The sequence below is a fragment of the Cyrtonyx montezumae genome, unplaced genomic scaffold (genome assembly GCF_038088225.1).
Source record: "Cyrtonyx montezumae isolate F1298 unplaced genomic scaffold, pur_monq_1.0 scaffold_17, whole genome shotgun sequence".
NCBI lineage: Eukaryota > Metazoa > Chordata > Aves > Galliformes > Odontophoridae > Cyrtonyx > Cyrtonyx montezumae.
The window spans coordinates 16,530,157-16,543,424 of record NW_027071903.1 but is presented as its reverse complement, the minus strand read 5'-3'; the positions used below and the strand labels follow the sequence as shown (position 1 = coordinate 16,543,424).

At 48.3% G+C, this 13,268-nt stretch overlaps 1 pseudogene; it reads left to right on the top strand.

Annotated features, from left to right (window-relative positions):
• The first annotated feature begins 4,529 nt into the window (after positions 1–4,529).
• LOC136047140 (olfactory receptor 14C36-like) lies at positions 4,530–5,475 on the top strand (annotated as a pseudogene).
• The last annotated feature ends 7,793 nt before the right edge of the window (positions 5,476–13,268 follow it).

The window sequence follows — 13,268 nt, the reverse complement described above, 5'->3', positions numbered from 1 at the left end:
TGGTTACAGATTTTCTTTTCAGAATTGGTCAGTCAAAATCACTTCTAATGCAGAAGTACATGTAGGCATCTGTACAACTGACACAAGAAATATGTGGGTTGAAAATCAAAGTCTTAGGGATGCTTTTTCTCCTGTGGTCTCATCCTACTCATGATGCCCAAGGGGTGTTCAGTGAAGTCAGAAATCCTGAGCACTTCTGCTGCACTCAGCATGAATGGCTGTGATTGAGACCTGAGAGGCAAAGAGATTCACTGTTGCTTAGTGCAGGATAAGGGGAGCTCGTGGGCTTGTTTCCAGTTGCTGTGAAATAGCACACACTGGAGATGGAGGGCAAGTGCATTCACATGTTACCTTCCAAAGAAGCCAGACCCTGCTGAGAGAAGAGGAAATGACTGCTCATCACACAACGCCCACCCTTTCTCAAGGGACGTGAGCAAGACCTCATCACTGCGCTTCTTAAAACAGACACCTAACATCCATTTCACCAACCCACAGCATTTCCATGCATATAGCATCACTCTGCTTCTTCCCTCGACTTTGTTCTTCAGGCCATGGGAAAGATTTGCATCCTGAAGGTCAGATCACAGCTCTGAAGGGCCTCAGGGAGATGCATCCTAACAATGACCTCTCATTAAGGGAAAGCCAACTCTTTTCCTGCCTCACGGACTACACTGCCCACATCTCCAAGCACTGCAGAGGGTGATGGACACATGCCTGAGTAGGTGTTCCTATGCACTGGAGGAGCTCTGGCTGCAGAGGATCATGAGGGCAAAGGCATTTCTGGGTGGGGTCTTGCTCAGAAGAAGGTGTCCATGTTAAAGGGAGTTGTATGCTTTCTTCTGGGGAATTCTTCCTCTAAAAAGATTATGCTATTACTTTTCTCTCATTCCCTGATCCTATCTCTCATGCCTGGAGACTTTTCACCTGGAAAGTGTTTCCTCATCTTTTTCCTGTCTGAACCTACAGACACTAGCTCACACGCAATGCAATGCATTCCTATTTGTTGGTGGGAACCCATCCTGTTAGCAGGCACTGTGTAGGTGCATGTTCATGTTTGCAAGTGAGAAAGGGAACATAAGAGAATTTCAATTGGTTCAGCAAGGAAAATACATGCTCATAAGAACAAGAGAGACTTGAAGGCATTTCAGGACTCTCAGCTGTGTGCTCAAACTTTATACACCCTGTTCTATTTCTCACATTCAATTTTTACACTCCCCTAGAAGGAGAAAATAGAAAACATAGCAGAAGATCCCAGTATTGGTCTTCCTTGTGGAAATTCCCCTTTGGTGCAGTGTAGCTGTGAGCTCCTTGCCCCTGGGCAGCTCCCTGGGCAGGCTGGGTGCTGAGCCTGGCAGGCGGCAGAGTCCCTGCCCCGGCACACAGCCCCTCTGTCACTGCAGGGACCCTGCTCTGCACGACAGCCCTGGGCACCCGGCTGCACCCCTGGCTGCACAGCCTGCAGCCGTCCTGGCACACGCAGCCCTCAGGGCTGTGCTCTGATGCTGCAGCAAGGAAGCCCTCAGCTGGAGCAGACGTAAAGCCTGAAAGCTCTCTTCCTTCTCTTCTCTCCCTGTCACCTGTAGATCAAGTCCCTAGCCCTGCTGTGTGCTGCACGGGTGCTGCTCCTGGACACAACTGTCACCCATATAAGCTCCATGTGTCCCAGGTGCCCCGCACAGCTCAGCAGCAGAGGATGTGATTTCTTCTTCCCACTCTTCTACCCTAAGTGAGCCCTGGGAGCTCCAGGGCTGACAGTTCCTGAAAGGCAGCGGGATCATCACTGCAAAATGTACTTCAAAGTCAGATCACCACATGTCCACTGGATTCCAGGAGCATGGTTAGTCACGTCTGCACATGAGAGAAGCAGATATCCAATCTGGAAACCTCTGCTCATGGACTATATGAAAAAGGACACAGATCAGGACAGGGAGGGGCTGGCTTCCCTTGTACAGCACAGTGATTCAGCTGAGGCAGAGTAGGCATAACATTACAGAATCATAGAATGGCTCAGGTTTGAGGGGACTTTACAGATCACCTCGTCTGGCCCCTAGCCACAGGCAGAGTTGCAAGCCACTAGATCAGGTTCCCGAGGATCCCATCCAACCTGGCCTTGAATCTCTCCAAGTTTGGATGGCGCTTACAAAAGTTTGTCCTATTACTGTCAGGCCATCTCATCCTAACTCTCGGGTTAGGCACCTCATCCGCTGCTGGAAACCCTGGGGTTGAAATTGGATTAAGTTCCCCACAGGACTGTGGCACTCAGGAATCCTCTTAGTTGAGTTCAGATGTGTACAATGAGGTTTCTGTGTGTGAGCCCCACATCCAAATCCTTGGTCTTTATTCAACAGTAACTCAGTCGCTCACACACCTACTGAGTGACGATGAAGGTGCCTGCAGTAATCCTAGCTGCGTGCTAGTGCTTGCAAACTTTGGTGAAAATTCTCTGAGATAGACACTCCTTCCTCAGCATCAGTTGGGGGCCAGAAGGAGGTATGCTTGGCCATCCTAAATGCCACCAGAGCCCTGTGCTTAGAGCGCCCACTGTGCCTTTTGCACCTATCCCCGTGGAGCACATAGTGTTATTCAGCTGACCGTATGGATGAGCTCACAAAAGAAGAGCCAGATCTTCCTCTCTGCTCCATCTGTGGCATACTGTGCAGTTGAAGGCATTATAAAGCTATGACACATCTCCATTCTTTCTGTGATGACACCTGAGTTTGCTCTGGGCTCTCATTTTAAAGGCATCAGAAGAAGCCTAGGGATATGTCTGTTCCCAGTTGACAGGAAGGCGGCAAAAAAAGTTCTTCCAGTTTTAAAGAAGAGCAAGAAAGAAGACTGCAGCAATTAAGGACCTGTAACTGAAGGAAACACACACTGCTGGTCTCCTCTTTAAGCCATTTCCATCAGTTCTCAGCTGGATACTCTGCCCTCTCCAGGCAGAGCTCAGCGTGCTCTCATACAGAGAGCAGTAGCCTATCCTTGTCTTCCTTAATCACCCTCTGTGAAAGTCTGCATTCCTCTTTTTCTACAGTTCAGAGGTGGGAACCATCCTGCCAAGTCTCTATGATCCAAGAAGACACTAGGCCTGCAAATGCAAAAATATAGTTTTGTTGCTCTCATTAGTGTAAAGACGCTTTAGAAAGCTTCCCATTACCAAAGCATCACTGGATGTATTCTGGCTGGATCCAGTGTCAACCAGGCCAGGTTGGATGGGTTGTTGGGCAACATGATCTGGTCACTGGCAACCCTGCCCATGGCAGGGGGGTTGGGAGTAGGTGACTTTAAAAGTCCCTTCCAACCTAAGCCATTCTATGATTTCCTTGACTATGATTCTATGATGATCCAGCAGCCTTTCAGGAGCTGTTGGACATGGAGACTCACGGACATCTCCAGGGAGACGGGGAGAAGAAAATCACATCATCTCCTGCTGAGTTGGGCTGGTCCCCTGGGACACAAGGATATCATACAAGTGGGCAGCGCTGCAGAGAGACAGCTGTGCCCAGGAGCAGCTCCTGTGCACCACGTATTAAGGCTGGGGGCATGATCTGCAGGTGACAGGGGGAGAAGAGAGAAAGGAGAGGGAGCTTTCAGGATGTGTGGGATGTGAGCAGGCTGTGAGCTCACTGGAGCAGCATTACTGACGGCCTTTAGCACAGTAAGTCTCTCGCTGCAGGCAGTGCAGCTGCTTTTCCTGGAGGGATCATTAAACCAGGGATATCCCATGGCAGCTCAGGCTGCAAATGCCCTGTGTTTCTTTATGATGGCAAAAGACCAGCTCCAGCTGAGGTCTTCCTTGCTGCAGCATCAGAGCACAGCCCTGAGGTCTGCGTGTGCCAGGACGGCTGCAGGCTGTGCAGCCGGGGGTGCAGACGGGGGCCCAGGGCTCTCGTGCAGAGCAGGGTCCCTGCAGTGACAGAGGGGCTGTGTGCCGGGGCAGGGACTCTGCCGCCTGCCAGGCTCAGCACTCAGCCTGCCCGGGGAGCTGCCCAGGGTGCTGCGGGGAGATGTGTGGGGGGAAGGAGCATCCCAGCAAGGCAGGGGCTTTCTGCTGCCACAGCTGCTGTCTGCTGTCATCACAGCTCCACTGCACCCCAGAACGTTTCGGAGGGTGCTTTGCGAGAGGCAAGGCAGGGATTTTCCATTTCCTGTTCTTAGGGAAGGGGAAAAGGTTGGAGCAGGAATCTGAAAGGAGCTGGGAGATATGTACACATCTCTGAGAATCCTGCATTGTTCCTTTCTCAATCTGCTGCTATGTGAACAATCTCCTAAAGTGCTTTCAGCCTTTCTTCTCCCAAAGGACAGCGCCAGCTGAAACCGTCATTTTCAGCAGACATGAACACACACTTACTCTCCCTACAGGCAGCTTTCTCTAAGACAATGCTAAGTGCACAGAGTTTGGGATGAAGGCTCTGAGTGCAGACGGGGTAAAGGTAAGAGATGTGGAAACTGATTGTCTCTGAGGATGGTCTTGATTTGTCATTATCTTCTGCACTCCTAACAGCACTCCGTGCCCAGAAACAGCAGTGCAGATGCCCAACGGCAGCTCCATCAGCGAGTTCCTCCTGCTGGTGTTGGCAGACACGTGGCAGCTGCAGCTCTTGCACTTCTGGCTCTTCCTGGGCATCTACCTGGCTGCCCTCCTGGGCAACGGCCTCATCAGCACAGCCGTAGCCTGCAACCAGCGCCTGCACACCCCCATGGACTTCTTCCTCCTCAACTTCACCCTCTCTGACCTGGACTGCATCTCCACCACTCTCTCCAAAGCCATGGCCAATGCCCTCTGGGACACCTGGGCCATCTCCTACGCTGGATGTGCTGTCTTTTTCTTTCTCTTCTTCATGTCAGCAGAGTATTTCCTTCTCACAGTCATGACCTGTGACCGCTTTGCTGCCATCTGCAAGCCCCTGCACTACGGGACCCTCCTGGGCAGCAGAGCTTGTGTCACCATGGCTGCAGCTGCCTGGGGCACTGGGCTTCTCCATGCTTTGCTGCACACTGCCAATATATTTTCACTGCCTCTCTGCCAAGGGAATGCCATGAACCAGTTCTGTGAAATCCCCCATCTCCTCGAGCTCTCCTGCTCAAATTCCTACCTCAGGGAAATTGGGCTTATTGCGCTTAGTGTCTGTTTAGGCTTTGGATGTTTTGTTTTCATTGTGCTGTCCTACATGCATATCTTCAGGGCAGTGCTGAGGATGCCCTCTGTGCAGGGCCGGCAGAAAGCCTTCTCCACGTGCCTCCCTCACCTGGTTGTGGTCTCCATTTTTCTCAGCACTGACTTTTTGGCCTACCTGAAGCCCCCTTTCTCTCTTCCCCTCATCCCTGGACATGGCTGTGTCATTTCTGTACTCCGTGTTCTCTCCAGCAGTGAACCCTCAAATCTACAGCATGAAAACCCAAGAGCTCAAGGATGCATTGAGGAAAATGATGACATGCACTCTTTTTAGCAGCACTAAACTTCTCATCTCTCTATAAATTGACTTACAGTCTTCCCAATAATGGGCCTATTTTATGTTTTTTTTATATAATAGATATGTTTATAATATTTATTTAAGTAACATATATATTTTTGCTCTTTTATTTTATTAATGGTTGTCATTAATGGTTACACTAATATTTTGATTACTTCTGCTGAGGCCTCACCCCGCTCTCTTTCTCCTGGAGCCCATATCCAAGGTGATTCAGAGCTGACTCTTGCAGCCTCTGTGTCCAGTCTCTGTATCTTCAGGAAAATTAGGTGTCTGTAGTCTTCATGAGGGAGTGGGGACTTATCAGGCGTGGGGTGGAGAGGGATTCCTGTCATCTCCAGGCACACCTGTACACTCCTAGTGCCTTTCAAAGTGCTCCACTGCCATTCCAATTGTTTTCCACACTCACAGACTCCCAGGCAGGGGGTATAGCTGCACTCATCCCCATCCATCTGGTTCTGCTCCTCACCCTGACCATTACAGTCAGTACAGAGTCATTCATCAATGGCCAAACAATCAGAGGAGGGATGGGGACTGATGGGAGATGATCTTAACATGACATTTCCCTGTGGAGGCATGCATGACCTGGAGCCCTATGTCCTTGCAGCTGTTCCTCAGTCCCTGTCTCAACTTTGGCATTTCCCCAAAGACCACCCTGGGACAAGACTGTGTGTGTGATGGGGGCAGCTTGAGTGCCAGGGTCTGGTTGTGACCATGCACAGGATGAGCCCTATTCTGTGTGCTCTGCAGGGCTGCAGCCTCTGGGAGCCCACAGGAGGAGGCAGCAGGCAGATGTGATCCTGGGGCCCTGGAGCAGGGTGCCTCAGGACATTGATCCAGCCCAGCTTTCTTCTGCATGATCAGAAAAGAGACGCTGCCCAAGGAAACTACGACCAGCCCCAGACCTCATTCCAAGTGCTTCCCAGCATCACTTTTCACCATCGACTGCTGAGGGCTGAAGTGGGAGCACTCCATGTCCCCGCTGCGCTCAGTGCTTGCACTGGAGAACGGGCAACTCAGCTCGATCCCTCTCCTGGGCCAGAGCTCAGCAGAGCTCAGAGCAGGGCTGGCTTTGAGCTGTGGGACACATCGAGGCTGGGCAGAGGTTGGCTGGTGGGAGAGGCTGCTGGAGCAGAAGGGCAGCAGGGACCGGGCAGTGCGGGCTGCCAAGGCTGTGCTGGAGGCACATCTCCATATCCCTGTATGTGTGCTGCCCCATGTGGTGCCTGCAGAGCTCCCAGGGGCTGCCTGTGGGGGGTGAGGCCAGGCTGTCCTGCACAGGGGAATGAATGCACACGGAGCTGCTGTGCTGAGGGCTTGGGACCCCAGAATGACCCTGGAACTCAGCACCCAGTTACTGGGCTGTGCTCACCTTGGCCAGCTCCTAGGTGCCCTCATGCTGCTCTGTCACTGCCCCTCCTCAACAGGACAGGGGAGGAGAGAAAACTGAACAGCTCCTGGGTTGAGACCCACTTCTGAGGGATTTGGCAATGTGCAAAACTCCAGACTATTTCAACCATAGCATTCTAGATTCCACTTTGTTTTTCTTTTTGTTTTCTGAACGAGAGAAGTTGCTAAGTTCTAAGTATCCAAGTCATCTTGTGTACCAGCTGTGATGGCAGAACCTCTATCACCTCCCGCTAGTCACCACAGTACCTGCTTCTAGTCCAAGCTGCTCACCGCAGGGAGGCATCTCTCCACTGATCCAGGTGGATGCTTCACTCAGGTTTGAAGCTTCAGGCTTCAGCCACACAGTTGTCAGGCCACAGATGGAGATCCATACGGGCCCTTTGTTCTACGGCTGCAACCGGACCACCGGCTTTGCTTCTCCCTTGACACTGCTTGTTTCCAAGCCAAATAATCCTGGTGTGTCAAATCACTGCTAGCATTTATCCCTGGTCCTTTTGTACTGCCTTTTCATAGGACTTCAGCAGTAGTTCTCCTGCTAATTAAACACATCTTTACCAGAGCTTGTAAGAGACCAAGACAAGCACAAGCCAAAACTTGATTTTAAACATTAGGGACTTATCAATGTTATCAACAGGGGGCGGGCTGAAAGAGGTGCAGCCCTGACTGCCCTGAAATCATAGAGAAATATCTGAAGCAATGTGAACAAGGAACCAGAACAGCACATTTTGAAAGCAACTAGATGGAAAAGATAGGCAGTCATTCACAGACACAAGCAGTAGTGTGTCTCTAATCACAAAGCGGGTCGCTAATGGAGTGCTTCTCATGAGCAATACACCTGTGGTTATGCAAAACTTACAGGCACAGTTCCTCTTACAAGCTAACATCAATATTTGCATTGTTAGCAAGTTCACTGCAAATATGCATCTTTGTCAGTAAAACTCAGAACATTTCAATCACATCTGGAATCTTATTTTCATTCATTAGTACATGGCCTCATTTTTTAAAATTGGGATTTTAAAAAAGAATAAATAATTACAGAAAACACAGTTTCTCTGTGTTTAAATATGCATTCGTATGCATGGATGACCATGTCTATCAGAGCAGATCACAGATACTAAGATATCCTAAAGACTCAGTGGAGACAGCCTCAAAATCTTAAATTTAAGGAGTTTCAGGTAAATCCAAACCTTGCTCCTACGTGGGGTCTGGCAGAAGGTTCTCATTGGATGAAGATGCTGTGAGGTTTGTCACAGCAGTGAGCAGAAATCAGTCTTTGGTGGGAAATGGATCAATCCCTTCAGATTGTGCTGCAGCTCTTTCCATCAGAGGTGTAATCTTCAGTCCCTTCCCATTACGGGTGTCTAGGTCTCATTCCTCTCTGTCTCCTGAGGTGGTCATGTGAGTGGAAAATCTTCCGGCACGCAATAGATACCGATGGCACGTGTCATATCAGAAGGCATCTCTGGAGGTTACAAAGAAACATAAAATCAAGTGAAACATAAATAGTTCCATGATACAAAACAAAACCGGTAATACGTTCCCTAAGAAAATATGTGATTTTACTGGCAATTTTCCTATGCCATATTTCAATGCTCAGGAATGTCACAAGTTTAAAAAGTCACCATTTCACAATGAATGGTGTGTTACAATGCCAAATGTTGGCTTCTTTTCATGTGAACATCACTGATTCTTGGGAATGTTTCAACAGCTTTCAGTGCATTAGTCAGTTCCAGCTACCACTCTCTAAAGAAGAGTAAAGGGGGAGGGGAAAATTCCTAGCAGAGCAAACTGGGTTTAGGATGACAGGAGCTCCTCAGTGCAGAGTAGGAAGGTGAGTTTGTGTGGGACGCACTCTGCCCAACCCGTCCCTCTCTTAACTTTAGCTTGGAGCAAGCATCGGATCCCAGTGAAAACTTTCCCATCTGTGTTATTCTATAACTGAAAGGGAAAGGGATTAGCATGTGTACTTGTGACGTCTTTTGACCTGCTGCATACTGAGACCAAAGGTAATGTTAAAGCAAACAGCATTCTTCTCCCCCTGCCAGGATAAGCAGGGCATGGGGGCGGCCTTCTGCTAAAAGAGAAGAAAGCCAGACCACGTAACACCCTGTGCAAAAACAGATCTTGGAAGCTGCACACTTCCAAAGGGTGCACCTTAAACAGGGCAAGACACACACATCTGAGAGGAAAGTTCCCCTTGCTGCCAAGCACCAGATGGAGGAGGGCCTTCCCACAGAAATAGCTGCAGAAACCACTGCCAGGCGAGAAGGTCCCACTCGTCCTGCTGCAAAGAGTATAGTGGATGACTGGAATGATGTACTCTGATGAGAACACTTGCTCCAAAGAAGGGGGCTGGAATGTGGTACTGTGCTTTGTAGTGTGACAGAGTACAGCCTGTATCCCTGAAAGGAAGGCTGTGCGAAATCAGGAACAATATGCATAAGGAGGGAAGGACAGAACAAACTACGGCACTGTCATCACTGCCGGGGCAGACCATTGTACACAGCGGCTACAAAACATACCCTCCCATCCTATTTTCTGCACATTTGTATCAGCCTCAGAGAATACTGCTTACTCTCTTATGAGACTTTGAAACTGGCAGGATTATGGCTGACACACAGAGAAGCTGGAAAATGGCTCCAAAGAAGGCTCAGTATTTCTATCATGCACTCTGGTGTTACTTACTGCTAGCAAAACTTTACAGGCCAACTTTTGGAGGTATTCTCCAGATTCTCTTCGTCTACTGACCCAAGAACAAAGAGGGACACAAAACTTGCATTTTTGTTGTCTTTTGCCACCTACCCAGGAAAAGAGTCCTCAAACTTGAGTAGTGGTCCCCTTGCAGGAGAGGGGAAGATAAGCAAAATAGGATGGGTGGACATAATATAAGAGAAAAGCTTAATAGGCAATAATAAACTTATCCCTGAGGTTGATCATGCATGCATGATGACTGTTTTATTAACATTAATGTTAGTAATAACATTACTAACAGTAAAATTATCAATATTATAATTTTCACATTCCTATGTATTCATGGCCTTGCTGTACAACGGCAACAACAGAAATAAAACACACACAAAGTGGATCTGTTGAAGGCAGTGGAATGAGCTGTGCTTAAACAACACTGCTTTAGCTCACAGCTCCAGTACAGCATACCTAAGCAGTGAGTACTCTGTAAATCTTCATCTGTGGCTATCAGACTCCCTTCCACATACAGTGATCAGAAGAAGACAGAGCAGCTGTCTACGTACAGAGAGCACACCTGTACTGAACTTCAGCTGTCCAGTACACAGTCTCTAATGGTCATCCATGGCTGCTACTGGAAAGTGCCTTAAAGTCAAGCCCCAAAAGCTCCAACCAAAAGCACAGTTTCTCAAACACCCAAAGCCAATGAAAAGCAGCCTCCACCTTTACCCATAGCCACTTCAGGACACCCATTACCACAGCTCACTGCTGAAAAAGCAGGCGAAGCAAACAAGACACGTGCACGCTTCAGCCAGAGCAGCAGAGGAAGAGGCAACACACAACAAGCTGACAGCACAGTTTTTGCAGCACTCAGTCGCTGCTGCAGCACATTTATTTATACCATACCTTCTACAATTAAAGTCAGGACCCATGGCAGCGAACTGCACACCAGAGGGACACCAGCTCAAACTAAGAACATCGGAAGAGGCAAAGAAAGGAGAAGGGCTGTGATTATTGGCTTGTTACGGCACAGGGTGTTAAAATAATCTTTCCTGAATATCTCAAAATAAAAACAAATGCACATGCAAAAAAAAAAAAAAACAACCAAAACCCTCAGAAATAATGCAGTCCTTAATGTAGGCTTGTGGCTGTGAGAACACACCCAAAAGGTAGTGGGGCAGCCTGTGCTTCCCTCACACCCATCCCACCCACCAGCATACAGCAGATTGGAGAAATGGCTCCTGCTGAGGAGAGATGCTTTTGGGAACACAGGGCTGAGACACACAGCAAAGTCATCTCTGCGTACGTGATCTCACAGCCACTGTGTTAGTAAGGATTAGTATTGTCTGGTACCTCTCACACCACAGTCAGGAAGAGAGCCCCTTACAAATATTTAATCACTCACGTCTCCTCCTCACAAGAATTAATAACTTTGGGCTACACTTGGGAAAAAATAAGAAAGGGAAGTTACATTCTGAAAAGCTGCACAGCAAGTCAGTGGAAGAGGCCGGAAGGAAAAACAGGCTTGTCCTGCTGCTAACTTGGGATTCATTCAAAGCAGGGTCCTTCAAGGAGTGCTTTGACTAGAAAACCTTTCAGATCTCATACCCCAAAAGAATCCCAAGTTGCACCAGGAAAGGCATAAGCAATGCAAATACAGGATGCAAATATTTTGGTTGTCATTTTAAACACCGCTTTTGTTATTTTTTTCTCTGCCATCTCATGAGCCAATGGCAGGTTTTGCAAATACAGAGAAATCAATCCTCTTGTCAGCTATGGCATATAAAAGACATCTGAATACCAGAAAGGCTGTCCAGGGAATGTTAAGTGTGAATTTTGCGTCAGCACAGGTCTGCCAAAGCAGTGTTGCACCAGTCCTGCTCCCAGCCCTTCCCTGTAGGCCATGCATGGAGAGGACGTGGCCAGAGCATGCTCTGATCCAAGCCAGGAGCCTACAGAGTGGGCAGCACAAAGGTCTAAGTGCCCCTCGGTCAGGGTTTGTGAGTGGCAGAAACCTCAAATGACACAAAGGAGGGTTTAAAGCCACTGGCTGCATCTGTTGCTTGTCAAGTCCTTGCATTGCTCCCACACACAGTACAACACTGGAAACATTTCGGAAGCGTTTATGGCTGATATTCAGTGTTGGAATTCAGATAATTGCTACTTGCTTTATTAAGGATGTTAATTGGGGAAGATGCATCTGAAGTACCTGTGCTTTGCAACCCAAAGCTCTGGGTGCTTACCCTAGAAGCTCTCAGCTCAGTACCATAAGCGCTCTTTATGAAGACCTTCCCATCATATACCAATATTTTGAGGTTTTTTTTCATGATTTAGCTACACCAAGGTGGCAAAGGGAGGTATAAATGAGGGATGTAGCTAGATACTTAAAAGAAACACATCCTCATGGCCACAGCAAATCATTTTCCACCATCAATCTCAGTCTGCACTTTGAGGCCTATGTCCAGCCCTCAGCTGGGTCAGTAAAACCCACCCAGAGGAAACTAGCTGAAGGCTGAGCAAGCATCCCAAAGAAGACATCATCAATGCTTTCCCTCTTCTTGCTCCCCCCAGCCACCAGCTCATGGCTACAATACTGCTGGGCTGGGTGGACCCCTGGAGCTGTGCTCGCGTTGGCTTCCTTTCACTGACCTGTTTGCAGAAGTCAGAAGTTTGTGACTGCTTACAAATGGAAGAGTAGACAACTTTACTCACTAATGACATGCAACATTTACACCAGACAGTGCACTTTACAAGATGCTAAAACTGCAGGGAAGGAAGGCAGAAGACAGGAGGGATGGGAGCTGTGAATGCATGCAAGAGGAAGCCGGGAAGTAGTGCGAGATGATCTCCCAGAGGGATAAAGACCTTTTGGCAAGGGCTCTGGAAAGCAGAGTCTTCCAGAATTACAATCTTGCTGGTGAGCCACTCACAATCTGCTGGCAACACCATCAAAACTGCACAAGATCATTGCATAGCATGCAAAAAGCCTTCACAGAAAAATATTTGGGGAGGAGGAGAGCAATTATAGAAAACAGCCTCGTGTGAGAACTGCTGGAATTAGTTTCAGGCTTCTGCTCTGTAACTGGTATTAGAGAAGATAGTACCAAAATGGCTGGGAAGGCAGAAAAGGAAAGAGAATGCTTCTGAAAGAACATCAGGACATATTCAGATTTTACTAAATATTTTAGGTTGCCTGTTTGAGACATTTTCTTTGTGTGTAAGTTCAGGATTTCAGAATATTATGACTCTGTGGGAGCTGTAATAGTACCAATAGTGACTACTAAAGAGGTGTTCATTTGCATGAACTGACAAGATGAGTGCTTCCTCCAGAGCAGTGTCATGCAAATAAAGTGCCTTCTCAGAAGCAAAAAACCACGCTCTTTCTTGTGCCTTTCCTGCAAGAGCCCTCTCCTGAACTGCACAGCGGCTTCATTTATGCTGATGCATGGTAAGGCCCTCGTCACATTTCTCCCACACGTGGAGATTTGGTAGTTTGTTTAAACACACATCTAACACGCATGTCAGGTAACCACAGCTGTGTCACGGGAAGAGAGGTCCTCAACTAACATGCTGTAGGGTGGGGGAGAGCAGAAAAGGCTGAACTGCTCAAGGGGAGTGGTTAAATGTCTCCTTTCCTGGAACCTAAAGATGTATAAATGTTGACAGTCCACGCAGCTGCTGAGTCAGAAATGAAGCAGCCTGTTT